The sequence below is a fragment of the Canis aureus genome, chromosome 16 (genome assembly GCF_053574225.1).
Source record: "Canis aureus isolate CA01 chromosome 16, VMU_Caureus_v.1.0, whole genome shotgun sequence".
In the NCBI taxonomy this organism is placed as follows: domain Eukaryota; kingdom Metazoa; phylum Chordata; class Mammalia; order Carnivora; family Canidae; genus Canis; species Canis aureus.
Window position 1 is genome coordinate 15,031,697 of NC_135626.1, and position 25,377 is coordinate 15,057,073.

A 25,377-nucleotide genomic window follows, 5' to 3' on the forward strand; every position below is an offset into this window, starting at 1 on the left:
TGGAGCCGAAGGGGCAAGTTGGAGTTGAGTGCGCACGCGGCAGAGCCTCGAGCCTCGGAGCCACCCGAGAGATCCTGGCGCCGGAGCTCCTGGCCGGGGAAGCAGCCGCGGGCGGGCGGGCTGGCGGGCTTTGCGGGGACACACCTGCGGAGGGTTTGCTGCTGGAGCTCGGCCCCTGTCGGTGGCCGGTTGCGAGACACGGGATTTGCACCATGGATCGAACGGCCAGGCCTAGGGATCTGGCTCGGCGAGGTCATTTCGAGACCACTGTGAGCTACCCATGATGGCAGGGGAGCCGGCCTTTTGGGACCTTTGCTTTGCCATTACAAAGTTTTGCAATTGCCGGCTCCATCTCCTGCGCGGGCACATGCTGCCAGTTCTGCCGCTTTGGCGGGGCCGGGTGCAGCCCGCGCTCCAGGGCGGCCAGCGGTCAGTCGCCGCGCGGCCGGGGCGCTCTCTGCGCGCCCTCGCTTCTCAGGCGGGGCCAGGACGCGGGCACCTTCCCTGCAGTCCTGCCTTGGTCCTCAGGGACGGGCTCTGGGCACGCAGCAGCCCAGGGGAGGTGGCTAGCGCCTGATGTCCGGCTCTTCAAACTTTCCTTATGCCTGAAGCAGAGATGGGAAGGTGGGGGCCGTGCCGGCTGTGTGCCGGGCAGGTGCCAGGCTCAACTTGGAGAGAGCTGGCCCCGCGACAACCTAACCTCAACCCCGGCTCCCCGCCGCAGCCCGGCTCACTGAAGAGCGTTGCAAAGTTGGCGCGGGTGCTGGGGAAGTCCCGCCGCGCCCCCACGTGGCTGCCGCGCGGGGAGCTGTCCCCAGGGCCCAGGGAGGGCAGGTGACCACGCCGTGAGCCCGCAAGCCCGGTCTCCCGCTGCCCCGGCCTCTGCGTCTGCCTCCCGCCCCTCCCAGGTCTGGGCGAGCTGCGGCGCTCGTCGGGACCCTGTCGTCTCTGGGCCGGGCCGGGTGGACGGCGAGCCGCGGCGGCAGCGTCTGGCTGCCCGGGCCCTACGGGAGCTGGCAGAGGCGGGAGCTCAGGTAGTTGAGGGGCCTGATCCCTGCGCTCCGCGCTCCTGCCTTAATCCGCCCCTGTTTCCATGGCAACAGACCGAGGTGTCGTAAGCACAGGATTCTGACCTCACAGTAGGATGGGGAAGGAGAAAACGGGCAGGGGGAGATGGCGGAGGAATGGGAAGCGGAGTCCCTGTAGCCCCAAGATAGGCGGGGCGGAGCAGCTGTGGGGGTTGTGGAAGAGACCCCACAAGCAGGTGGGACGGGTGGGTGAAGAAACCACACCTTCACTGGACGCAGTAAGGGCTATGTGGTGGTCCTGGCATGCTCAGGCCTGCTACCGGGAAGCCTCGGTTGCCCCATCGTGTCAATAGTCACAAACTTGTGTGTGACTTGTGTCTTCCTCGTGGGTTGGGGCAGTGCGGGGGAAACGCTCACTGCCTCTTTCTGTGTGTGGGAAAGTCTCTGCGGCCGGTCAGAGAAACCTCTTCACTGATACACTCGAGTTCCTTTTCCCTGCAGAAAGGGACTTTAAAGTCGTTTCAGCAGCTAGCGGTGCTGGTCAGTTTCTGCACACAGAGGGTGAATTTTTACAGAACCGAGTAGAGGTCCAGGCCTGAGAAGTTTGGACCTGGAGTGTGTACACTTGCCCTGGTGAGTAAGGTTTCCTAGGCAGTTTTAAGAGACCACCATGTTGGGGTTACTGGGTCTGTGGTGGAGATAATAGAGGGGAACTGACATCTCATTTTCTTTTTGGTCTTTTTGGGCAGTTTATAGTTAAAAATGAACCACAACGCAGCCCGTGTACTTTATTTACTTGGCTTAGGTACCCAGGGTGGCTTGAGCAGCCTCCAGGAGCCTTTCTCCCCCATCCTTGCTACCAGAGACCCAACCCAGGATGAGCCCAGTGCATTCTGGGGGCCTCTCCAGGTGGAGAAGGCTCAGTTGCTCTGTTTCAGAGGTGGTCACTGGACGCTTGGCAGTCATGTATTCACCACTTAGGCTATTTTTCCCTTCCTGCATGGCTTGGTTGGTGAGACCAGTTCTACCATCAAAGAGGTTTCCACCTGGATGGCTTGAGGAAAACAGAGCAAAAAAGCCCATTTGCTGGGCGAGGCTCAGCTCCAGTGGCCCTGCAGCCTGATGCTGGTACATTGTGTGGGCAAAGGACTATTATTTTGGTCTTTTGCTGGGCAGTCTTCTCTCTCAGCCCCTGGTCCTGATCCCTAGGACTTGTTTCTTTGATACACATATACAGGACACTGGGATTCTCTGTGTGGATGGATTCTAGGTGTGTGCTCAAAGCCAAAGGTATGCCTGAGGCTAATGCCAAGGGAGGTGGCCATTGAAGTTTCTGTTGCTTGAATTATTCCCCAAAGCTCCAAGCAAAAATGTGATAGGGTAAGTTCAGACAGTTGTTGCAGTTTCCCTGCCTATCAGCTGCAGAGCCCTGCGTAGGGTCCTGGACCTGAGGGAGTTTCATAATCTCTATTTGGAAAGGGATTTAAAAAAGCAAAGAGCGGGCAGCCCCCATGGTGCAGCGGTTTGGCGCCGCCTACAGCCTGGGGTGTGATCCTGGAGACCCAGGATGGAGTCCCACAACGGGCTCCCTGCATGGGGCCTGCTTCTCCCTCTGCCTCTCCCTGCCCCCACCCCCCACTGTGTGTCTCTATGAATAAATAAATAAAATCTTTAAAAAAAATAATAAAAAAGCAAAGAGCAACCATCCCTAGATTCTGAGGGTAGGATGGAAGAGAAAAACCCTCTTACTTTTCTGTAAAAGGGTTAGGCTCATGGTCTTGATGATGGAGTAGTACTTTGCAGAGTTAGGAGGCTCAGTAGTCTGAAGCCCCAGAGGAAGAAGGCGGGTATAGGCATTGGATCATAAGGGTCATTGCTCTGATTTCTGGTTGTCTTATTATAGCAAGCTGGGTGCTTTCTCCTGGCAGGACATTTTAGGAATTGAGGGTGCTACCTTGTTTCTCTTAGTGAAAGGATTCTAGTGGCCACAGCCACACCTCTGTGAACCAGAACAGCCTGAGTTGTCAGTGGATCCTGCTGCTGCCAGTGCTGGTAGTTGAAGGCTTCAGCAGCTGTCTGCCCTCTTTTCTATCTCCTGGCCTACCCTGGCAGAACCAGGGATATAAAAAAGCAAGCCTCTGGTCAGAAATGAGAGGCAGACAGGGCAAGCCAGGCCCAGAGCCACCTAGCACCATCCAGGAAGAAAGGACAGCTTGTTGGGGGTTTTGCATTGCCAGAAGTGGCCTGCTTAAGGTCAGGATCTATGGTTTTCATTTTTAGAGCTATAAAAACAGAATGCAAATCAACAGCCTCTGGGCTAATACAGAACCTATCCTTAAAGTTTTTGTCTTGTTAAGCAAGGAAATAGAGTGCCAAATAGGCTTTGTTAAGTGGCAGTCTAATTAATAATTTAAAATCTTGTAGCTGTCTTTCATTAGAATTTATCTGTATATCAACCACAAAATCAGTCAAACACACTCATTTATAAGTTAATGCCATCTTTGAATAATTCAGCAAGAGCTAGATTAAGGCCTGCAATCCAGTAAGAATCATTTTGTTCTTTTGGTTTCCATAGGCAGATGGGCTGGCCTGGTGGCTGGATTGGGTCTCCTTTGTGTGAAGAAGGGGAGGCAGAGGGAGGAAGGGACCGTGGGGTTGTCAGTGCTTGGTTGATTTGAATTCAGAGGTTCCCTAGGTGACCTGAGAGTATCCAGGTGGCCCAGTGTCAGTAGGCTCCCTTTCTTGGAGGTACGTGCCTCATGGTCCTCTTTAGCTCTAGCAAGAGAAGAGAAGGGAGGAGTATTCCATGGATAGCCAAGACACTCTTCTTTCTGCTGCAGAGGAGGTGTGTAAAGGGGAAATCTAAGAGCCTTGCTCGGAAGGGTTGAGTTGTGAGGCTTTTTTATCCCAAATCCTGGTGCAGAAACGAAATGAGTCTTCCTAGCCTCACTGTATCCCACCCAGGGAATGCAGCCTGTTGGAACCAGTGTCACTGAAATGGTTTCTTTCATTGGGAGCCTCTGGGATGCTTCTTTCCTCAAAGCTCCTGGTCCTTATGCCAGAAAAGAGAAGCCAAAAGGAGAAATTTTAGGGGAAGCCCAAGACATACGAATAGAAGAAGAGAGGCAAAGTGAGTGGCTAAATAAAGCTCGTGCCTGCATTTTCTCACCAGTAGCCAGAAGAAAAGCAAGGAGAGCTGTGCACCGTTTCCCTCGTGAACTCAGATCACATAGCAAATGTGTTTTGGTTCAATTCCTGTCATGCAAATGCACGACCAAGTCCTCGTTGCACCACCTAGGCCCATTTTCTACAGAGAAACTGTTCAGGATGCAAACTCCCAGCATGGGCACACTGGCTCCTGCACCTCAGGAAGGTATCCTGGAGTTTCTAATCTCTGTCTCAGGCCACTGATCCTGAGCCCTCTGGAGGGTTCAAGGGCACTATTTGTGAACACCAAGTAGATAGCTAGAGCAGACAGTGGACTTGATGCCAGGAGAGGTTCTTGGCCAAGTTTGAATAGGGGAAGTCTCATTAGGAAGAGGAAAAGACAGGGGAAAGGGGGGTGTCTGTCCTCTGACCTGTGTGGCAGAGTTGACAGCAAATGAAACTGAGGACTGAGGTTTGTGGGGTGAATCCAGCTCCAAACTTTGGAATCACAGCCTGAAAAAGGACAGAGAAGTTCACTTGCTGGAGATGAGAAGGAGGGGGCAGGCATCGTGAAGGATGTCAAGAACAGATCTGTTTGGTACCATCTGCAGCAAAGTAGTGGTTAAGGTTAAAGCAGAGAGGAGATGACAGGGAGGGAACAGATGGCCAAGGAAGCAAAATAGCTGGCGAAACGGGAACAGAGCCTCCAGGGACAGCAGAAGGCAGGACCTCCGCGCAGAATGCCGGAAGCAGCCCTTTCTCGGGGTGCGCTGGCCAGGCCACCCTGAGTAGAAGTGAGTCAGAAAGAGGAGTGGGGTAGAGACTTTGGGGTGAGAGCTTCCTCAAGGCCTGGGACAAAACCTAGGGAGACATGAGCTCCTAGATGAGGGGGCCCAGAGCAGGGACCTCCTTGGATGCCTTTGAACTGGGGAGAGGAGGCACAATGACTTGGTGTCCATCACTAGGGCAAAGCTGAACCATCTTGGGTCTCAGAGCATGCCTGGTTGGCCCCTCCAGGAGGAGGTATACATGCTAGCTGGAGACAGGGGTAGCAAGGATCCACTTGTGCCAGTCCCTGTCCATGCACTGGCAGTAACTGCTTATAATTAATTACTGATGGGCCAAGTTAAGTGTACTCCATGCTTTATGCCATGTAATCTCCACAATCACCCTCTGAGGTCAGTCTGTACTGGTCCCTGCTCTACAGATATGGAAACTGAGGCACAGACAAATGAAGTGCCTTGCCCTGGGTCACTCAGCTGGCACATTGTTGAGTCACAATGCAATACCAGATCCATTTGCCACCATGCTCTTTCCCTTGATCTCTTAACCCCTAAGCTCCATTATCTCACATGCCCATCTGCCTTGAATTTACATGACATTTGTTTTGCAGGGTGCTGGGCACTGATGAATCATTTGTGTATCTTGTTACAGAACTCCCTGGTAGTTCCCATGTGCTCCCCTTCTGGTGTACCTCCAGGAGTGTCTCTGGCTGGGATCTGGGGCCCCAGGACTGAGCCAGGGTCTCACCTGTCCTCTTTTTCCCTACCCTTCTTTGTGTCTGGGCAGTCACACCCTCACCCACTCCCTCCCGCTTCCTGCTGCAGTGTCTTCATTATAGAGATGGCATAGTGGGCCAGTACCGTCCTGCCTGCTTTCATGCCCTTGAGAAAGGCTGGAACACCATTTATTTGGGAGCTGGGCCTTCCCCATGTGTTGCTCTTCCTGGCTAACCTGGTGGACTTGTTAACACAGCCACACTCAGACTGGCTGGTGCTTGTATGGGAAGCAACAGCCCCAGGATATGGCCCATGGGGATGGTAGCTGACAGGCTGCCCCCTCCCCCCCCCCCCACTTCTGGAGTTCTCCTTCACTCCTGGGATGGTGTTCCTAGGGCCCGGCCCTAGTCTGTTAGCTGGAATGTAACTGCAGAGCTCAGAACTGTCCAGAGCGGACTTCTCCTTGCCCCTTTTCCAGCCATGGTTGAATTCCAGAGGCTAGTTTCCCCTGTGGTTTGGAAAAGAAAGATGATGAGTTGAGGCAGAGAATCTTGGTGCATGCACCCAACCCACGGGTCCTGGAGCTCGCGTGGGCACCTCTAGCACGGCATTGGTGCCATCATTGGGCTGACGAGCTAGTCCGTGGAGGGCCTCCAGGAGTGAGCTGGCCAGGGCTCTGCACCACATGGCGGGAACTGAGCTTGGGGAGCTGGCGTGTGGCTCCCCAGTGGGGTGGGGCACACTGTATGTCTTCTCGGGGACAGGCCACAGCAGACCCTGGAGATGGGCCTCTTGGCAGCTTCCTGGGCTGATACCAGAGGGCCATGGCAGTGTAGTCAGGGTGGGTGTACAGGAAATTGCGCCGAAGTCTTCCCAAGTCAGGAGAAAAGCTGGGCTCCCAACTCTCAGCCCACTGAGGTGGTGTGAGGGTTGGTTTCTGCCTCTAAAATTGCCCAAGCAGAGTTTGCCATCTCTCTCTGGGCATCTGTGCCAACCCATAGTGAAGGGGGCCTTTACATATGGTTATATAGAGAGATTCATGAGGCCCTAGGGGGAAAATTGGCATTTTTCTTACAATGATTTATTTATAGGGAAATTGGATGATGGGGATATGGAGGCTAAGGTGCCTCCATTAGTGAGAAGCACACAAGGCAGAAAGCCTTGTTCTGTATTTGACATTTAGTGGGGCGACTCCTACCAGGGAGCTGCTTTTTCTTTTAGAAGATTTTGCCTTTCATGTTCTATTCATGGGCTTGCCTGAGCGGGCAGGGAGAAGGAAGGAGCGTGCCGAGCAGTGGGCCAGCCGGCCTAGGGGGCAGTAGGGCCCTCCAGGTCACTCCATGGCCAGTGCTGGGCAGCCCGGGCAGGCCCTACGTGGGGGAAGGCGGCGCTGTTCTGCACTGCGGGCCACCTCCTTGGCATGAGCTGCCTGCAGCACACCCTTTTGTGTTTACTCTCCTGTCTGTCTCTGTTTTCACTGGCCACCAGGCTCTGCCTCTAACCGTGGCTCTGTGTGACCCTGGCTCTGGCTTGGCCATGGCTTTTTCTTCCTAGGGGCCATGGGGTTGCAGAAAAAATACCAAAGTTGGAGTCCCAGGCCTGTGTTAGGTTCCATCCCTGTGGCTGACTCTGGGGTATGTTCCCTCCTCCTCTCCAGACCTCAGTTTCTCCATCGGTAATATGACTAGGTTGATTGCTTTTGAAATGTTTTTCAGAAATAGAACAGGTTTTTTTCAAATAATACCCACTGTCAGAGCCCAGAATATAAAAAAGATAGCGTCAGTGGCCCTGGTCAGAGCGGAGGAGAGGGGCCTCTAACCCTGACCTCACTGACACCCTGACAGCCCCTCCAATGTAGAGACTGAGGAGTCTCCCACAGCTCCTTTTGGACCCCTTGTGACCACCTAGCTCTCTGAGGGGAGCTGTCTACACTTGGCATCTCCTAGCCCTCACCTCCCACCTCACTTCTCAACCCAGACTTCAGGCTGTGTCCTCTGTCACTCGACTGTCACCGCTCAGGCTTGACACTGACCCTACCACCCGTCTTCCTCATCTGACCTTCTGGTGGCATTTGACTGTTGGCCGTAGTTTCCCCTTGGCTTCCCTGATGGCAGCTCCCCTGGTCTTTCTCCTAATTTGCTTGCCCACAGTGCAGGCTGCTCCATCGCAGCCTTCTTTGCCAGCTCCAGCACTTCTTGCCATCCTCAAACATGGCACCTCCACAGGCATCGCCCTGGGTGCTGCTGTCTCACCCTTTGCTCACCTCTGGGGAGGGGTCTGAAACTCCTTCCCCATTTCCCCCCATCATGATGTCTGGTACCATCAACCTCCCAGGCCCCCTCTCCTCAAGAACTGTATCCATCATGAACCCTCTCACCCCACCCCTCCCCGTTATTCCATCTCAGAGTGCCGCCCTTTCCCCTCCCTGCCTCCACCCTAGCCCGACTGCCTTCTCCCTGACCTTATGGGCAGCAACCTGCCACCGCTATTGCCTTCACTCAATCCAGGTTTTGCTCTGTGGCTATATTCTACAATGCCACCTGCTCTCATCCCTTCCCCTGCTTAAAACACCTGTGGAGATTTCTTTTTCTTCAAGGGGTGGTCCCGACTTCCCAGCTGGATGTCCCATAATATCCTGTGGCTTCCCGGTCTGTATTCAGCCTATGTTATTGCAATTACTTTTATATCCTCTACCCTCCACACTGGAAGGTAGGTTCCAGGAGGAGACTGGTTACTGTCTGCCCCCTATCCCTCCAGATCTGCTCTCTGTCCCAGGAGGTTGGCCTGTCCAACATCAAGAATGAGCTCCCCCACCCTCTTGCTTCCAGTGGGGCTAAACCAATGGTGAATTGCCATGAGTTCTCCTGCCCCTCCATCATCCTCCAAAGATTTTCTCAGAAGTGCAGCCTGAAATAAGGATTCAAGCGTATATTTGGGAGGCATCCTAGAAAATGCCAGTAGGTGAGTCGGGAAGTGAGACAGAGAAGGAAAGAAGCCAATAAGGGGCCCGTGGTTGAGCAAATGAACACTGTGGGCAACAGAACTTAATCCCCCCTAGGGAACTTGGGGGTACAGTTTAGGACATGTACCTCTAAGTTATCTCCCTGAAGGGAGGGAGCAGGGGTATTTATACACAGCTCCTATCCATCATTGGCTGAGTGTTGTTCCTGGTGTAGGGATTAATTCCCCCCCCTCCCACTTTTGGCCTGCTCTGTGGGTGAGCAAAGCCAGCTCCACTGCTAGAAAAAGCCCTCAGGCAAAGAAATGCAGGTTCTGCCAGTTGGAAGTCAGGCTGGTGTGTGCTAAAATGGTGAAAGCAAGGGATAGGCAGGCCTCCACAGCATCTGCTACACATTTCCTGCCAGTGGAGGAGCTCCAGGTTCAAAAGAGCTCCCTCCCCTCATCCTGAGGGTGGGGTGGAGGTGGGGGCCAATGACAGGATCTCTTCCGGTTTCCCTGCCCAGATTCTCTGAGTACTATGTACTCATCAAATTAACTACCAGGGGACACCTGGGTGGCTCAGTGGTTGAGCGTCTGACTTTGGCTCAGCGCATGATCCCAGATTCCAGGATCGAGTCCCATATCAGGCTCTCTGCGGGGAGCCTGCTTCTCCCTCTGCCTGTATCTCTGTCTCTCTGTGTCTCTCATGAATAAATAAATTAATCTTTAAACAACAACAACAACAACAACAACAAATTAACTACCAGGACCCAATCAAAAAAGCATCCTGCACAAAATAAGATATAGCACGTAGTGACATTGGGTAGTGTTGAATCAATAATGTCATGTCTTTATGAATTAATTAGAAATGCTGACTCAATGATCATACACAATCACAATCACTAGTTTTGGAACCCAAAAAACGTAGTACCAAAACCTCATTTTTAAATAGTTCTGTGGGGCGCCTGTGTGGTTGTTGGTTGAGTGTCTGACTCTTGGTTTCTACTCAGGTCATGATTTCAGGGTCATGAGATGGAGCCTATGTCAGACTCCATTCTCAGGACGGAGTCTGCTTAGGATTCTCTCCCTCTGCCCCTCCCCCACCATTTTCTTTAATTGAATTGTTTTGCATAAGAAAAATCAAACCATGATAGCTTAGGGCTTTAAAAAAAAGGAAAGAAAGAAGAAGAAAAGAACAGAGGCTAAGTAAAGTACAAAGAGATCTCTTGTAGCTGTTGAGCTGCTTCTACTTGGGAAGAGCTCTGCAGGCCCTGGGAACAAGTGCAAAGGCCCTGAGGCAGCAGCCTTTGGCAGGAGCATTCTCAATACACTACCTGGCTGCCTCTGGGGCTGGGGCTTTAGTACTAGGAACCAAGAGAACATATATATTTTTTTTTCCGAGTCTTACAGCTTTCCCATGCAGTGCTTCATTAAAGGCAGAAAAGGCCAGTCTTTTTTTTTTTTTTTTTAAAGATTCAATTTATTTATTCATGAGAGACACAGAGAGAGGCAAAGACACAGGCAGAGGGAGAAGCAGGCTTCCCATGGGGAACCTGATGTGGTACCCCATCCCAGGACTCCAGGCGGGATCACACCCTGAACAAAGGCAGATGCTCAACCGCTGAGCCACACAGATATTCCAGAAAAGTCCGGTCTTATTGGCCCAAGTTACAGATGAGGACACTGAGGTTCAGAGAGGCTACGTGGCTCATCCAGGGCCGAGGGCTGCTGCTGCCTCACCGTAACCCAGCTCTGTGCCTCTGTGGACCCAGGAAGCCAGGAGGCACAGAAAGACGGGCCAGCTGGACCACAGAGGATGTCTAGCAGGACGAGAGCTGTGTTGGGCAAAGAAATAGCACTCTTACTCTGAAAAGTTTAAGGTGTCCTTGGCAGATTTTTATGGGACAAACTTTGCACTATTGATTATGTGGCAAATAAAAACCTCTTGTGGGCACTCTGGGCTTCAGAGATCTGAAATGTTTGTCTGAGACTGGCCTGAACATGAGGAGATCAGCCAAGCTCAAGTGGTCCTGGGGTGAGGAGACTATCTGTTTTGTCTTCTCTCCAGTCCATGAAAATGACTTGTTACTTCAAACTGCTTCTTTTCCTTTCAGGGAGGGTGGGTGGGCTCCTGGGTTGTTGCCCAGGCCCCAAGCCTGCAGTTGAAACAGAATCTCTGAGCAGAGGGAGAGAGGCCAGAGTAGTTCACAGGACCACACTTAGGAGAACGCACCAGCCAAGGGGGACATTGTGCCTCCAAACTGTGGGAGGGCAGTTGGCCCTGGGGCTCCCTGGAGGTAGGTGTGGCTCTCATCTTCCTGTAATTGGCCGGCCACTCCTTGTGAGCTGCTATTTCTGCCCTCAATGGACAAATCTGATTGCAGGGATTCTGGGTAGCTCCTTGGAAATGGGGGATTATTGAGAGATGAGTGACTGGGCCTCCAGAAGCCTTCCAGGAAAGGGAGCAGCTCTAGGAAGTAGCCATGTTTCTGTGGCACCTCTCCTTCCACCCGACCCAGCGGCCCCTGCTTCTGCCCCACTGTCCATGACTTGTCACCTTGTACCACTATGGTCACTCGGAGCTGCTTGCTCTTCAAGGTGGCTTTTCACCTCCTCCACTGCTAATTGCCTTACATTCTTTGTATCCCAGCCTTATTTTCCAGAAGGAAGACCTCAGGCGAGCCAGCCATGTTTTTCTATGTTGTAGATCACAGCCACCTATGAATTGTCTATCCATAGATGAGCTGGCTGCCTTTTATTCTGTCAGCCAAGAGGAGGATGGGAGGTGTCTCTCCATTTGACAAACATTTAACAACTATCGAGTGCCTGCCTACTGCTGGCGTGGCACTAAGGATGAAGCAATGAATAAAAACCAAGTCCCCTGTTCTTATGGAGCTGGCATTCTAGTGGGGGGAAATAGACCATGAACTATTAACTGGATTCTGTCGGGTAGGGATAGGTGCTTAAAGGAAAAGCCTGTTAGAGGGTTAATTAAGGAACAGAGGGTGACTAGAGAGGTGTTATTTTAGAAAGATTGGGAAGGCTTTCTGTTAAGGTGACGTTTGAACAGAGGCCTAGGTAAAGGGAAAGAGGGCTCTCTGCAGCTATCTGACCTGCTTTTGCTTGGGAAGAGCTCTCCAGGCAGAGGGAATAACAAGTGCAAATGCCCTGAGGTGGTAGTGTTCTTGATACAATACCTGGCTGCCTCTGGGGCTATAGACAGGGCTGGCATTCTGAGGTCTAGCCCATGAAGTAGCGTCAGGTTCCTTTGGAGAGAGGACTAGAACTTGGTGTCAGTCCCAAGTTCATCAGCCACTTGACTAGGGGGAGGAGCCAAAGTATAAACCAAAGCAACAGTATGGCAGGAGGGGGAGTGGTAGGTCTAGGGATCCCCTTTCCCATTAAAGTCAGATACTTCTGACTCAGCTGTTAACATGGCCCAGACTGAAAACAAGGTCACAGATCAGTTCCCATAAGCCCTTCCCTTTTACCCTGAGCATGAAACACAGAACTTAGTTCTGTCTTTTTCATTTATACATCAGCCTTTTCTCCCCAGTTAGGCCATCATCTCTGACCAGGCTTGAGCCCCTGTGCTCCCTTGTAGTTGTTTCCTAAATAATCAAACTCTCACTCTGGACCAGGCACTATGGGGAGTGAGTGGTAGGCTGAGGATCCATCCCCATCCCGGAAATTTACCATTTGATGAAAGAAGCCACACACCAGGAGAAATGAAGTCTAGGGTAGGGTGATTTTCGGGTAAGGTGTTTTCGGGCCTATGGCGCAGGTGGCAGGAGGGGAGGTCCCTGCTCAAAGGCATTGTGGGTGGAGGAGGGCCTGGAAGGGACAGGCAGAGTGGAAAGGTTGGAGAGCAAGCTGATGACTGTATACAGGCCATGTTGGCTGTTCCTGGCCTGGGGCAGTGTATCAGTAGAGCAGATTGAGGGGAGCCCAATTGCTTCAGAGCCCTAAGTTCCCAGGAGGAGGAGGGTTGGTTTACTCATCAGACACTGAGTAAAATTTTTGAACTTCCCTAGTAATGCATACACATGACAGAAAACATTGGATTGGCCAGAAGAAGAAAATCACAATAATCCTACAACCCAAAGAGTGAAGTGTGGGAAAGCTAATCCCACACTTGGGATTGGTGCATTTGGGGTATCCTGTGTGCTTTCCTGTGTTCATAAAAATGTACCCTGTCTTGTTGAAACTATAGTATACTATAGTATATCTCAAACACTAGGTTAAGTAATTTCTAGGTGGATAATTTTTTTTTTAAGTTTTATTTATTTAATCTCTACACCCAACATGGAGCTCAAACTCACAAACCCAAGATCAAGAATCGCAGCCAGGTGCCCCTCTAAGTTGGTAATTCTAAACCTATAGAAATGGCTACAATGGCTACAAAATGTTCCATCCAATGACTACCTGTCCTTTCAGATTGTGCACAGAGGCTCTTCCCAGATTTTTGCTGTTAGAGGTGTTAGCTAACACCTGTGCCACACACCCATTTGCTGTGTGGGCTTCTGAGTAGGAGAAGGAAAAAAGTGTGAGATGTCAAGGTCTACACAGGGAGCCAGGTGTGTGGAGGCCATCATGGTATGTCAGTGACACCCCTTAGGTGGGCGGGCTTGATACTACCCAGTAGCAGCCAGCTAGACCTGATGATTCTGGTGATTTGGAGAGGAGGCAGGTCCGTGTTTACGTGTGCACACATGCGAGTGTATGCGTGCATTGGGGCCGTGAGTGTGGCCTAGGTCTCCAGTGAAGCAGGCTGTGGGTGAACCAAAAGGAAAGATATACAGAGGCGTTATAATCCCTTGGGGTGAGGGTGGCACCCAAAACTCCTGAGGATGGAATATGAGGAAGAGCATACCCCTTGCGTCTGGTTTGGACCAGGGGATTTGTGTGATTTTGACAGTTTTGTAGGCTTTTTATATTTGGTGCTAGAGGGGACCTTATAGCTCAGCTGAGAAAACCGAAGTGCAGAGAACTGCTGTGGCTTGCCCAACATCACACAGCATTAGGAGTAATGTGTGCTCTAGATTGCCCCAGGCATGCTGCATTGCTGGCAGGTAGCATTGGTAACATGCCCCTATTTGTCCAGGACCCCATCCCAGACTTTTCCTGTACCTCTAACGCAGCGGGGCACACAGTGCTGGTGGCTATCCTTGCTAAGTGGAGGCTGGTAAGGAGAGATCATTCCAGGGGTCAGTGGACAAGCCCTCCAGGTGGGTAGCTTAAGCACACAGGATCTGGCCAGACCCAGGTTCAAGTCCGGGGAATGATCTGATTTCTCTGAACTTAAGTTTTTCTATTTGTAAAATGAGGCCATTGATAAGAATACCTGACTTGTATGGTCGTCAAGATTAAACAAGACGATCCTGATAAAATTCTTGGTGCTTGACTGCAACAGGAACTCTGCCAATGCTGCCCTCAATGTTAGCAGTAATAGCGAGAACTTTCTATGTCATCCTTCCTGCAGGCCAAGCCTGACTACCCTGAGAAGTTTTGCCTCTTTGTGACCAGGGCTGAGTCTGAGTGGTCAGGTCGACATGGGTCACTTTGGGCAGAGGGGGCCACCCCATCTGGAGAAGACTGATTCTGTCCTGAACTCCCTGCTCCCTCTGCCCCAGGTCAGGGAGAAGTCCCCTAAGGCGAAGCTGGGGAACAATGGAAAGCATTCCCAAGTGGTTTTCATTGGCTTAGAAAGAGGAGATGAGGTTGGGGGCTACCCCAGAAATCCAGTCCATCACCCAGCAACCCATCACCTAGGCCCTGACCTCTACTCAGCTTACCTCTGCCTTCTCTTCAAAACAAGGTCTCCTCAGTCAGAAAGGGAAGCCCAACCCCAGCCCAGAGCCTTGGTCTCTTGACCTGTGAAATAGTCACTGCTTTTTGCCTGGTTCCTCTCCAACTTATTTCTGGTTTTCTCAGGTTTTCCCTCTGTATCTGCAGCAGGTGAGAGCAAGGGCTGTGGAACAGGATAGGCGGGAACCAGGGACCTGCTCTGCCACTTTCCAGCTGCCTGACCTTGAGCAAGTGCCTTTAATTCTCTGGGCCTCAGTTTCATCGTCTGAACTATGGGGCTAATGCCACCTGCCTCTTGGGGTTCTGAGAATTCTTTTTTTTTTAAAGGGGTTCTGAGAATTGTTGACAACATGGATATGTAGTACCTTCCTGGCATGGAGCAAGGCCTCAGTGAGCCACTGCCACTGCCCTGTCTTCATCACGCATGCCCATTACTCAACAACTGTGTGCCAAGGGGACTTTGAGAACCAAAATGAGCGCCATAGTCCTCTCCTCAGTGGCTTTGCCTCCTCTGCCTTTTTTCTACATTGTAGACCCCCCTCTCCTTTGTTCTAGGCCCTACCTTGCCCTCTTGTAGGGGAGGCTGGGGGTGTATCAGGCCGCAGGGGGTCTTGGGACTGTGGGATGCCTCAGTGTCTTTGCACTAGGCTGACATCCTACCCTCTTTTCAACAGGCTAACAGTCTTGGGAGGAGAAGGGTGTATCTGGGGAGCCGGCCCTGGGTGGAGCCCTCAGAAGCTTCAGGGCAAGCTATGTCACCTTCCCTAGGGAGGAATCCAGAAAGGATTTCTCTCTCTGGCCACTTCCTTGAAAAGAGCAGGATCCTTGAGAGACCCATGGAGGGAGAGAAAGATCTGAGGATCCCTGCTGGCCAGGGCCCCACACCCCTGCCACCCACCCCCTGCCCTTCTCAGAGATAAGGTGTGGGCCCTTCCCTGTACCTTCAATAGGAGGTCCTGCTCACCTGTCCAGTACCCCAGCCTTCCTCCACCTGCTGGAAACTAGCCAGGGTAGTTTTCCTAACGGGCTAGCCACATTACAATCTCAACAGAATTAACAAAAAAAAAAAGAGAGAAAGAGAGAGAGACACTGCGCAAAGGCCGCCGCAGTGTCTGCCAGGACCTAAAATCTGGTACTATCTATTTTTTAATAATTGAGGGTAATAAATATGTATTTCTTTCTCCTCACCACCCCCCATCCTCTGCAGCTTGTCAGCTCCCTGCGTCTCTCCTCTGATCAGACCAAGTCTTCCCCAAGCAAAAAAAAAATCCTTTAAGCAAAAAGGATTAAAGCCTTGAAAGTAGGTCTGCCTGAGCTCTCCCCTACCCCCTCCCTTACCCTTCCCTGGGGTTGGCGGAGTCAGGCCCCTCTAGGGAGCTAGGGAGGGGGGAGCAGAGTGGTGGGTGGTGGAGCATGGGGGGGCCCTCCCGAAGCGAGGACCACACCATCCTCCCTCTCCACAGCCTATCCAGTTCCAGTCCCAAGCTAGCCTGGGGGAAGCAGCCCAGTCCAGCCGTCCTCTGGCTCCTGAGGACTGAGGCCCCCAGAGTACAAGGACAGAGGAAAGAGGGTTTTGGTCTCAGACAGCCCCAGCTGAGCTTTGCAACCTGGCTTTGCCCTTCAGCAGCCTGTATGACCTTGGAACAGGCCACTGAACCTCAGTTTCTCAACCTATACAATGGAAATATAAACTAGCTATCTAACAGAGGATCAAGTAAGCCAGCCCAGTGCCTAGCACGTGGTAAATACAGAATAAACTAAAATTATTAGTGTTATCTTGATCCAGCTCTTCTCAATCACAGAGAGCAGTCTGTAATCTCCCCCATCCCATGGTACTCCACAGTTCCCAAGGGCCTGCCAGGCATACCTGTTTTCATGCAGTGTTGGCAACACCATGTGAAGAGGGAGTTGAACCCAAGGCTGGGTGGTGTGGTTAGGAGCCTTGCTCAAGGATGCTGGACTAGGAGGGGACAGAACTGGGACTTAAAGTGGACTTGTATCCCCTCCTCCACTTCCTGCCCCAATATGCTCTCCTCTACCCTCTGGGGCTTCCTATCTGGCACCCAGTGTCCCCAACTCTAGGCCCATGAATGAAAGCAGGAACTAGCCCTGGGGAGGCCAGTGCCCAGGCAGGTGTGGCTGATGCTTGGCAGACCTGCCTTCCTTTCCCTGAAGCTATCAGCCTTTCGGTTCTGCTGAGGCAGCAGCCCTGGCCCAAGTGGGCCTCCCTCCCTCTGAGCTGGGCACCTGCACACAGGGCTGGCTGCAGATGGGGGCCCTGCTATCCCTGCACCCACCCAGGCCCAGAGCTGCTAGCCTGCTTTCGGGGTCAGTGCTTGGCCACTTGGCCTCTAGGGTCCCACTGCCATTCCAGGGGGACAGCTCTGCCTTGGCTGCTGTGGTCCAGAGCTGGGAGAGGAGAGGCAAGGCCCTGAGGCCGGAGGGCAGGAAAAGCTGGGAGGGAGGTGGCTATTTATAGCCGGCTTTGCTTTTGTTCCTTTCCAGCAATGCTTCTCTTTAAATAGGAGCAGGGCTGAAGGCTGCAGCTCTTCCCCAGCGCCTGTAGTCAGCGGCGCATGCATGTGTTCTTGTGTGTGTGTGTGTGTGTGTGTTGTGTGTGTAGGGGGTTATCACACATGTATAGAGATGGAGTGGGGTGGACACCTTGGTGCATTTGTATGTGTGTGCAGGGATGGGATGAGGGCATGGTTCGCTCTGTGTGTATCTGTATATGCAAATACATACAAAGGTAGAGATGGGTGTTCTTTGTGTGTAAATGTGTGTGTGCCAGCTTATACATGTGCATGTATGGATGTATGGGGATGGGACAGTCCTTTGTATATGTATGTATGTACATTAGTGGGCACACACGTGATGGTGGGTGGTCACTCCTTACGTGATGTGTGCATGTATGTGGGCATATGTACACATATCTATGTATAGATGGAGCGGTGTGGACAGGCGCGCGAATCTCCCTGCAGATGTAGAGTGTGATGTAAGCAGCTCTTTAGGGTGCGTGTACATAGGTGTAATAGGATTGTTGGAGGACGGTCATGCCTTTGTGTGTGCCTGTGAGCATGTGTCACCTTGTCACCTTGTACATCTGAGTGGAGGGCCTGGAAGGGCATGGCCGCTCTGGTGGGGCGAAGGCTGCATTTCACCCCCAGTGGGGCCTGTTCCGTGTGTGGAATAGTAAGTGGGTGACAGGAGGTGTGCGTGTATCCGTGTAAAGAGACTTGGGGTCCTATTTGGCTACCCCCGGCAGGCAGTTTCAGAGCCCTCCCAGAGCCCCTCGCTTCGGTGCCCTCTGCTCCCAGGGCCGCCAGCCGCCGGCGGAGCGCGGGCGACCCGCGGAGGTCCACCCCCTCCAGGCTCTGGGGTGGACCGGTCTGGCCCCGCATCCAGCCTTCGCGGCCTCCACTTCCCATCCGTCAAATGGGAGAGCGGAGCGCGCTGGGGGCTGCGAGGGGCTGGAAGCCACGGCCCTGGTGGCGCGGCCTAGCGGGACCCGGGCGCTGGCCACGGCGTTGGGCCGGGGTGGGTCGCGGGGGCCGCGGGCACCACCGTCGGGCGCGGCGAGCGCGGGGCGTCTTCGCCGCCCCCGTCGGGTCTCGGCGCCCGAAAGGTAGGAACGGTTCCCAGGGCGGGCGGCGGCTCCCGGGGCCGTAGCCCGGATCCGTCAGCGCGGCCGGGGGGGGCTCCGCGGGGAGACCCTCGGGGAGGGGAGGGGTCGCGGGTACCAGGGGGCGCTCAGGGGGCCCGGGCCCGGGCCCGGGGCGCCGCCCTCGCCCTCCGCCGGCCCCGGCCTCGCCCGCAGCTCGGGATCGATGCGACCGCCCTCCCCGCCCCTCCCCCAAAGGCCAAACAAAACATAGTAAATATTTAATCCGGGCCGGGCAGCCAGGGAGGCCTCCCCGCCCCCTGCGCAGCCGTCTGGCTCCTCCGCGAGCCCGGGCAGCTGCTCTCAGTGATGAGGCGGGAGTGGCAGGGATCGATCGCGTCCTGGGCGGGTGGGGGTGGGGGGCCACCGTCCTCCCTGGGCCCCAGACCCAAGCAGACCATTGCCCTCCTAAGAAGGCCTTGGGAGGGCATCGGATCCAGCTCCCCCACCGCCCCGCCCCTGCCCACCCAGAACCGAGGGTACTTGTTTGCGCTTGTTGTGCGGTGGAGGTTGGGGGGAGAGGCAACCCCAGGGAAGGGAGCAGTGAAAGTGGGGGGCGTCCCAGTTCCTAGACCAGACCTGGCCTCCAAGGCCTGGAGGCCCCAAAGCCTGCAGGAGCCTTGGGTATGGTGACAGTGGGGCAGCCTCAAATAGAGAAACTGGCAAAATACTTCGGTGGCGTGTGCTGCAGGCCTCCAGGGCTGCATTGCCCTGGAGGATACCTAGAGAGGTCACCACGTCTTTGCTGTTCATTCGTGCAACAGATGATTATTGAGCACCTACTACGTGCCAGTCATAAGCTGCACCCAAGGAGATGTACAAGGCTGGGTCTGCAGAGAGATTACATTCTGAAGGAGGAAACAGTAAATAAGTAAACACATAAGGTAGTTTCAGATAGTGGCTGAACTTAGTGTAGAGAGTAAACTATAATGTGAAAATGCGTTTGGCCAGGGAGAGGAACTACACTAACTCTGGTGGTTAGGGAGGGGAACCATGACAATACGCTGAGGCAGAAGCATCCCTGGCCGTTTTTATGGGGTGTGCAAAGGCCCAGAGGCAGAAAAGAGACTGGTGTTCCAGGTTAGGGCTGGAGGCTGGAGAGGCTGGAGTGTCGTGAGTGGGGAAGTAGCCAGTGGTATATCCCGAAGGGTTTTGTAGGCTATGGGAGGAGTTGGGACTGTATTCTAAGCACAGTGCGCAAAGGCATTACAGGTTTTAAGCAAAGGAATGGCATGATCTGATTTACATTTTTAAAAGCTTCCGCTGGCTGCAGTATGGAGAATAGAAGCTAAGGAATTAAGGGTAGAGGCAGACTGGCCAGGTTTGGGATGGGAGGGAGCCGTGTTGTATGAGAAGAGAGAGTGGTGCCCTGCACAGCTTGGGCAGTGACAATTAAGTGGCCATGTAGGCCTCTACAGATGAGAGGGGCCCCCAGTAGCCGGCTCCTAAGCTCCTGCCTTGGAAAGTCCCATGGGACCGAACAGAGGCCCAGACCAGGGGTTGCCCCTATCCTATCTCCCCAACTCAGACTCCACAGTGGGCAACCCTGGAAGTTTTTTAAGGAGCATTAGAAAATGTTGACATGTTTTTTGAAACAATTTCAGATCTGATATCTCCGCCAGATTGAGTTTGTAGCCAGCTTTATTGTTTAAGCCTGCTGGGATTTCATCAAAGGCGGCTGCTGTTTACCCAGAACCATTTCATTGGAGAAAACAGCAAACAGACTTGCATTTCTATCTGATTTCACTTTTTCCCTTTTCTCATGAATTTAAGTGCTTGTGAAAAGCAAGGCTGATAAGGCAAAGCTGTGAGGATCAAACCCCAAGGAGGGGGAGCTCAGAAGGATCTCAGCTGAGGTCTATTAGTAGAGCAGAAAGTTAGGGGTGGCTGGCTGCCCCTTGGGGGCTGAGAGGCACTCCTGGCCAGCAGCTGGCCCTCCATAGGGTGGCACTGGGGAGTGAGGGCAGGTGGGAGGGCTACCATGCACCCCCACCCTGGCCAAGGCTTCTAGGCCATCTCCTGGTCTTTTGTCTTTACCAGTTTCCAGACCGTTCCACACACTGGCAACACAAAAAGCTGAACATCAGCTCCCACCTGGGAAGCAGCGATGACCCAGCCTTATAGATGGGTTCAAATGAGACAGTTGAGCTTGCCTAGGAAAATGCTGAGTGAGGAAACAGATCAAAAGGCAATGTAAGCCAGATCATGAGCATGCCAGGAAAGTTGCCTTCCTGCACCTCCTGTGCCAGCACTTGGGACCCAGTCCCTTTTCCTGCCAAATGGCCTGAACCAGGGCAGGGCAGGGCCTAGGGACTCTTGTCACAGGCTGGGTGCTCCCTCTATCTCCTCAAGGAATCTACACTAGTATTATCACCATCCGACTAATAGGATCCGATGCCTTTAAGCAGGCCTGTTGACCCAGCAAATGATTTAGCCCAATGGGGGAAACGCTGTTTCTGCAGCCTATCAGGAGAAGGTGTTCTAAGAAATTTGGGTTAATGTGCCTTGTTCAGTTGCTTGAGCGACAGCTAGTTAAGTGCACGGGTTGCTTGGCATACAGGCCATCTTTTACCAGTTGTACATTAGACACACTTATAAGGTCAATCGATTTGAACCAATTAGCAAGAGGATAAGGACTTGTTTATCTTTAACTGACTGTAGATCTTGCAGCAATGCATCTAATAGGGATGATACAGATACAGGGTGTTTTCTCAGTGCTGAGAACTGGGCATAACCAGGGTGCTCTACTTGCTTTATGGCAGACGTCCTTCCATCCATAGCCAGAGTCAAGCCCCTCATCTCTGGGATGAGCCACTAGGACGTGAGCTAGGGAAGGGCAAAGGTCTTGTCCTCACTCAGCCAGTTCTGCTTGTTGAGGCTTCCCTCCCCTGCCTCCTTTCACAGAGCTCAGTGGGCCTCAGTGGCTTGTTTTGTCCCTGTCTGCTTAGGGATGGTCCCAGGCTTCCTGTGAGAGCAGAGGAGCCACACATTTCAGGCATGGGGCTGTGCCCAAGGGCCTTGCCAGTGTTTGCTGCCATTTATGGAAGGCCTTCATAGTCTCATGTAATCTTTACAAGCCCCCTTCCTGACTACCACCTGCCCCCCACCAACCCAAGTATGTATTATTCCTATTCCTAGACAAGAAAACGGAGTCCTGGAGGTGGGAGGCCGCAGAGTCTACTTGTGCGATCCGAGCGATTTGCACATGGAGCTGGCTGCTCTGGAGTCTAGTGTCTTTTCACCTGACTGGACTGCCTGCCGCCTTCTTTAGGTTAGCTAGGAGTGGGGGATTTTTCCAAATTGTGGGTTTGGGAGGAGCAGGTCCACAATGAGAGGATGCAGTGGGTTCTTTGGCATTTTCTGGCCTGAGACTCTCTGGGGACGAGGGTAAGGAAATTCAGAACATGGGCAGTTTGCCCTGCTTTTGCCCCAGGAAGGGTCAAGCAGGTCTCTGGCTGGGAGAGTTGTGGGTCTGTCCTAACAAAGTGGGTGTGGGCACAAGGGAGCTTCTGTTCTCTGTTCCCTGAAGCACCCCATCTCCAGCCCAGAATCCCTGGCTCCTTCGTCAGTACCCCTTAAAGATCAAGGGGAGGCCACTTCATCCCCTCAGACTCCTGCCACACTTCCCTCTCAGTGCCTTATTCTCACACCCAGTGTCTCTGACTGCGCCCCAGCACACACTCCTCAGAGGCAGCAACATCTGCTTTTACCCCAGAGACAGGGACATGTGAGTCACAGAGTGGGACCAGGGAGCAGGAGCTGGATTTTCCTGCAAAGAAGTTTTGGGTTTTTTGTTTTTTGTTTTTTTAAGATTTTATTTATTTATTCATAGAGACACAGCTAGAGAGAGAGAGGCAGAGACACAGGCAGAGGGAGAAGCAGGCACCATGCAGGGAGCCTGACTGGGACTCGATCCGGGTCTCCAGGATCACACCCTGGGCTGCAGGCGGCGCTAAACCGCTGCGCCAACGGGGCTGCCCTGCAAAGAAGTTTTGACTGCAAGTGTCCCAAGGTAGCCAGGGAGCTGGAGGTGGGGGGTGGGGGTGGGGGGAGGTGAGGATGGCTTTGCTCTTATTCCAGTTCTTTTTTAAAAAAATATTTATTTATTCATGAGAGACACACAGAGAAAGAAGCAGAGACAGAGGCAGAAGGAGAAAGCAGGCTCCTCACAGGGTGCCTGACCAGGACTCCATCCCGGACTCTGGGATCATGTCCTGAGCCAAAGGCAGATGCTCAACTGCTGAGCCACCCAGGCGTCCTGCTCTTATTCCAGTTCTGCTGCACTAGCTCAAAACAGTGGACGAGCCTTCTTGGGAAATTGCTTCAGATCTCACAGCATTTTCCTCTTAATAGCCTCGGTGGTGGTCAATCCTTGACCTTTGAGGGTCAGTTTGATTTTTTGGAAAAGGCCAAAAGTAATTTGAAGCTGTGTGTTGTGAATAAAGGGAATGAGCAATTTGCGGAATGGGGTTTGTTTTGTTGTTGGGGTTTTTTTTTTTTTTTTTTTTTTTTTTTTTTAAGGTTAAAACCAAGATGGGACTCAAGAATTTGGCCAGTTTTCTCACAAGGAAGTTCTGGAAGTGTTTCTTTCACATGATGGCATTACCCTGAAATGGGGGCCTGGATCCAAAGGTGACCACTTTGCTGGAAGCTCAGGGGAAGGGAACTGATGCCTTATTGAGCTGCTGCTATGTGCCAGACACTTTACATACATTATCTCAACTGCTTGAAATCATCTTTGGAAAAAGGCCAGTCTATAAAAAAAAATTTCATAAATAATCCATTATCTTGCTTATTCTTCGGAGCAATCCTATTAGAATAAGCACTGGGCCCATTTCACAGGCAGGGAAATTAAGGCTCGAGGAAGTTAAACAACTTCCCAAGGCCACGGAGCTTGTAAGTGTCAGAGCTGTGGTTTGGAACCCAGATTTCATTGTCCCCGAACTCAAGGCCAGTTCTTTTTTGGGTGTGTAAATTCTGTTGTACTGACTCCACTCCTGCTTGCCCTCAGTAACACACACTTGGTTTCGTTATGTCACAGTGGCATCATTCGGGCTGCAGCCACCACTTAAAAAAGAAAGCAAGTCATAAAGGAGCCACGTGCCAAGGCGAAATGCTGACTGTGTGCGGTGGCAGACGTCAGCAGGCATCAGGGGATGCGTGGGTGACAATGGCAAGGCATGAAGTATGGTGTTTATTAGGTACTGGCAAAGGACCGAGAGTTCTAGATGCCAAGCAGTGATGAGTGGGAACGGCCTGTCTCAGCTATCACCCAGCCCCAAATCCTGAGCAGGTCTCAGTTTGGGCCTGTTGAATCCACTAGACTATTGAAAAGACTGTCCCTGGGAGCTCTCCTGGCCACTGACCAGACAGGGATTTCTCTGGACAATACTAATACTAATACTAATACTAATACTAATACTAATACCAATTAGAGCTCATGCTGATGGAGCATTGTGTTAAAAGCCTTAGCATTAAGCTTTGATCCATTTACATACTCTTAGCCCCTGACTGGAGGTATCTGTTCTCTCTTAGCTCCCACGAGGTCCCCAGCTATACAGGTTGGTTCTCTCTGAACCCACAGACGGGCTCGTTCCCTGCATGCACTGGCCACATGTCAGTAAGGGAACTGGGGGCTTGTGTGGGCTAGAAGGATGGTGGTTTGAGACTATACACCATCTCCTCTGCTGGAGACACAGCTCCAACAGGACTTCTCAGCCACAATCCCAGTAACAGCTGTCTACGTTTAGCAATTCCACTTCCAGGAATTTATTTTACTGCTTCCCTTGCACCTGCAGGCAGAACTGTATATACAGGAGCACGCTTGTTATCATTGCTTGTAATAGCAGAAACTGGAAACAACCTAAATGTCCATCAGTGGGGGAGTGATTGAGTAGATTACAACACCCCCATACAATGGGATTCTTTGCTCCAAGGAGTGGATGCCTTGTATGCACTGATATGGGATGGATGCCAACTTGTATTGCTAAGTGAAAAAGCAGTGGTAATATGCTGCGCTACCATTTGGTTTTAAAAAGAAAGATACACTCGTACGTGATAGAAATTTTCTGGAGAGATACAAAAGAAACTGTTAACAGTGGGATGCCTCTGAAGAAAGATACCAGGGACTGGAGGTCTGGGAGAGCAAAGGAGACTTATTTTTCATTGTATACCTTTTTGTGTTCTTTTAAAAAATTTTTTACTATGTGCATGCATTATCTTTTTGATTAAACAGGAAGTGGGGGGCGGTTTAGAAAAAACAAATCTGGCTTTATCTGGCTTCTCAGTCTACTCACCTCCCCTGTCTCTAGCCAGGTCTTGCCACCCTGACTTACTAGCCATTTCTCAGCTCCTTTTCCACTGGCCCCAGCCCATGCCCACCTCTCCCCAAGGCATCCATTACCACCTCTTACAGGTACTTAAAACCTACCCTTTTGCCTTGAAATACAAATAACTAATCCAGAGAGAAGGCTGAGCTTCATTGCACTTATAGAACAGACAGGAATCAGCTGGCGCTGAGATGCTCAATAAATGTTTGCTGAGTTGAATTGAATCTGTGACTCGGTCGGTTACACTGAGCAAGGTACTAATTGGCTCAAGTCAGATCTCCAAATCCCACTTAGTTTGGCTCTTTTTGAACCCAAACCCTTGCTCCCATGGGCACAGTCATAGGGAAGCAGGAGCCCACACATGCAAGGAAAGTGAGTGCTGGATGAGGTGGGGATACCCTCTCATCTCCTGGAGGCACATCTCAGAGAGACTTTAGGAGGCAGGGATGGAACATGGTGTGATAGGAAGGCCCAGCTCTGGAAAGATTCTCACTCAAAAGAGTACCTGCAGAGGTACCTGGATGGCTCAGTGGTTGAACATCTGCCTTTGGCTCAGGTCATGATCCTGGGGTCCTAGGATCGAGTTCCACATCGGGCTCCCCATGGGGAGCGTGCTTCTCCCTCGGCCTATGTCTATGTTTCTCATAAATAAATAAATAAAATCTAAAAAAAAAAAAAAAAATCTGTAGTGGGATCCAAAAGCTCCATGATGACTTTTTTTTTTTAATATTAGCTGGTTCAATGTTAGCCAGTTTATTCAAAGAACTTTTTTTTTTTTTTTAATTTCCATTCATTTATTCATGAGAGACACAGAAAGTGGCAGAGACACAGGCAGAGGGAGAAGCAAGCTCCATGCAGGAAGCCCAAAGTGGGACTTGATCCCAGGACTCCGGGATCATGCCCTGAACCGAAGGCAGATGCCCAACTGCTGAGCCACCCAGGCATCCCTATTCGAAGAACTTTCT

General features: G+C 52.1%; 1 protein-coding gene and 1 long non-coding RNA gene across 2 annotated transcripts in view; both read left to right on the forward strand.

The window, feature by feature from the left end:
• The window catches only part of RTN4RL1 (reticulon 4 receptor like 1), a 70,864-nt gene that overhangs the window by 476 nt on the left and 45,011 nt on the right, over window positions 1-25,377 (forward strand). The window lies entirely within an intron of this gene.
• On the forward strand, window positions 1,114-24,978 carry LOC144285928 (uncharacterized). The gene is made up of 3 exons (XR_013354068.1): window positions 1,114-1,264; window positions 1,530-1,661; window positions 22,605-24,978. It is a non-coding gene; the product is annotated as an uncharacterized LOC144285928 (long non-coding RNA).